Source organism: Apaloderma vittatum, unplaced genomic scaffold, assembly GCF_000703405.1.
Source record: "Apaloderma vittatum isolate BGI_N311 unplaced genomic scaffold, ASM70340v1 scaffold30432, whole genome shotgun sequence".
Taxonomy (NCBI): domain Eukaryota; kingdom Metazoa; phylum Chordata; class Aves; order Trogoniformes; family Trogonidae; genus Apaloderma; species Apaloderma vittatum.
This window is the reverse complement of record NW_009705765.1, coordinates 4,103-7,521: the sequence shown is the minus strand read 5'-3', so window position 1 is coordinate 7,521 and position 3,419 is coordinate 4,103. Positions and strand designations below refer to the sequence as shown.

At 48.0% G+C, this 3,419-nt stretch overlaps 1 pseudogene; it reads right to left on the bottom strand.

Moving 5' to 3' along the window:
• Nucleotides 1-2,531: 2,531 nt before the first annotated feature.
• Nucleotides 2,532-2,954, bottom strand: LOC104271024 (annotated as a pseudogene).
• Between the last annotated feature and the right edge of the window lie 465 nt (nucleotides 2,955-3,419).

The window sequence follows — 3,419 nt, the reverse complement described above, 5'->3', positions numbered from 1 at the left end:
CCGCTATTATATTCAAAGCACGGAACAGTTTAAAACCAGGGGCACCATTTGTTTCTTGAAAGATGCTTTTTCATCGCGCTTGCTAGAAATCAGTCGGATGCTGCGAAGCGGCTTTTCTAACGGTCCCAAGAGCCAGCAGGGCATCAGGGAACACACGGAGTTAAAGAACTCCAAACACGGGTCAGTACAACTTGGGAGAGGGAGCAGAGGATCTAAAGTGACTTACTGGTAGTCAGGGATTGAAACTATTTGAAGTAACGCAAATTTAACGCGAAGGTCCTGTGTTCCTCTACCAGGCAGGGAGTAACTCCACTTAGAAGAGCTGGAATTAAAAAATGATACGGTACCAGTGGCAATACTCAACAGCGTCAGCAATACTCGTTTCCCAACTTTCTAACTGAGATACAACGTGAAGAAAAACCTAGTACAGAAAGAAAGATGGCAAGGAAGAAGAATCTGTGCTGTCACGATATGAGTTTATATAGTAATTATTCTCCTTCGTAGAAGTTCCCAGGGCAGGATCTCTTGATGCAAGGGGGAAGTTTCACAGAGCTGCTGAGGCTGGCAAAGCCCTCTGAGACCATCAAGTCCCACCTGTGACCCAGCCCCACCACCTGGGCCAGAGCAGGCACCAAGTGCCACATCCAGCCTCTCCTCAAACCCCTCCAGGGACGGGGACTCCCCCTGCCCTGGGCAGAGCATCCCAGGGCCTGAGCACCCTCTCCGGGAGGACGGGCTGCCGGAGACCCAACCCCAACCTCCCCTGAGGCAGTTTCAGGCCGGGCCTGGGGGCCCGGGAGAATAGCCCGACCTGACGGCACCCTCCCTGCAGGGGAGAGTGACAACCAGAGAACCACAGAAGGGTTCAGGTTGGCGTCATCCGGTGCCATTTCGGTACTTAACGTCTTTTTTTGCTAGCAAGAGACTTTCAGCTGCAAGTACCACCTCGACTGCGACATCGGGAGAGATCAGTGACTGGATATTCCGCACTGGCTCAATACTCAAAACTCATCACGTTAAAAGAAAAAAAAAGAAAATAAAAAGTCATCAGTATAGAGAGAAATTGTGATCTACTCTTCCAATATTTTCAAGACGCAGTCAGAGACATCATTAGAAATAACAGGCTTGGTCTGAAATGTGAAATAAAGGCCACGGCCAAATTTTAAGTTACGTAAGGTACCACTCGGGAATTTCTTGTTTGAAAGGCTGATCCAAACGGCCTTTCTGTTTACAATGGAGACAAAACTCCAGCGTTGTTACACGGCAGAGCCCGGAAAAAGTAATTTTAGTCATCACCCATAACATACAGCACACGTGTTCTTTCAGGGCATAATTTAGCCTTTCTCTCTGGAGAAAACTTAATTCTGGGTAGGCCAGGGGAAACAAAAAGGTGTGGGTACGTCAGACAGACATCGTGTCACTGCAAGATAAAGGAATTTTAATTCCCTTTGGGCAGGCTTGACCTCACAGGTGGGCCAGGAGGGATTCACACGGGTGAATTCACCACCAGGACGCAGCCCAGAGAAACGAAAACCCTTCGGCCTGGAGAACCTTTGAAACAGGAGCCCCGCGACCGGAGCGCCCCGGCGACGGCAGGACTCCAGCTTCCAGGGATTTCCTCGCTGACCCGCCCGGCACCGACTGCGCGAGGAACGTGCAAGGACCCTGGGAGAGGTGACGTGCGCTCGTAAGGAAACACGGACGGGAGCAAGAAAAACGGGAGAGCGGGGAAAAGCTTCAGCTTTACGCGTGTCGGCACGGCCCAAAGGGAGACCGAGGGCGGAGGGCACGATCTAACGTTCTACTACTCAGCGAAAGTTTTCGATGCCTTGGGAGAAAGAGCACGTGGCAACCAAACACTTCTAAAATTTAGCATTTGTGCAACCACCCTTTGTAATTCTCGCCTTTTTCTCCCGTCTTCCCCCGTCTGGTAGCGCTGCTCTTGCTTGTTCCATCAAGCAGAACAAGAACCTCCTCAAGGCAGGGCTATCTCTTAAGGTTTGGAAAATCCCTGGCACATCTCTCAAGCCGTTTAGATGCAGTTTAGCACTAGGCTGGTTTGTAACATCTCTGGAGAAGTATTTTTGACTTTTCAGACACTGCTTGATACAGTCAGTTAAGACCCACAGCAAACCCGATGGTTCTAACACAGAGGAAATAAATATAAATGCAAACACCAGAGGGAAGCACAGCAAACACACATCCCCACTTAAATAGAGAAAAGCTCCTCATTTTCTTCTATACGAGACTAAAAACCTTTCAGAAATTTATCTATGATGTTCATGTTAACACGGGAATTATCTTTCACTACTGTTAAAAACCCGACGTCGGCAACCATGAAAGAACAAAAGCGTTTTTTTCCTGTCAATGGAAATTCAACCAAACCATTTCTAACACCGGAATCTCTGATATCGGAGGTTACATGGAAAAAACAATCGGGCAAAACACGACTGTGCAGAGACGCCAGAAACTTTTCAACACGGTTTAAACGTCCAACAACTCGCAAACCGCTTTGCGAACACACCACTCACTTGTTTCGAAGGACAGTGCTCGTTCTTCTCCTCTGTCATCTTCCCGCTCTTGGGCGCCCTTCTCGGCTGCTTGATGCTGGTTTTTATGGCGGGCCGGCACACATAATTCTCCAGGTTCTTGGGAGGCTTTTTCGTTCGCTTCGCTTGGAGCCCGATCTTCAGTTTCAAGTTCCCCTCCGAAAAGTTTGTTTCCTTCACCGAGAACTGTTGCTGCGCGTCGGGCAGAGCCTCGTTCTTCCCATTCTCCGCGCCGTTCCCCTCCCGACTCTTCTTCTTCCCGTCGTCTTCTTCCTTGGTGCAACTTTCCAGCTCTACCTCTCCTTTTCCCACCAAGGTGCCAATGTTTACCACAGAGGGGCTTTTCCCAGAAAACCCTTCAGAATCAGAAGCCAAGCCTAACATAGCAGTATTCCGAGGGTCCATCACAGGCGGAATATGTGCCGTCGGGGAATTTTAGGGAAGGTTTACAGAGATATGTTCCACAGAAGATCTCTTCTGCTACGGGAAGCCAACATCTTTGACTCTGTAGAAGGAAAAAGAAAGAGGGAGTGAAATTTTGATTTTCTAGGAGAAATGAAGTTCAGATTAAAATCAATCAGCAAGCACAGAATCATAGAATGTTGGAAAGGACCTTAGAGATCATCAAACCCAACCATTTCAGACCAGCACAGTTCCGCAGCTGACGGTTCAAAACATCGACCCTTCCTGTAACCTCCTGCGAAAATAGAATTTACCTGTAAACCCACTTATAAGCAACAGGTGAAAATTCGAAATATGTGAATACTGTACTGTAATTTCCCCCTGTCAAAGGATGGTTAATGCTTTTAATATCGATCGTCAACACATTTATTTATTTATTTTCATTTAAAACCAGAGCCCAGCTGCTCC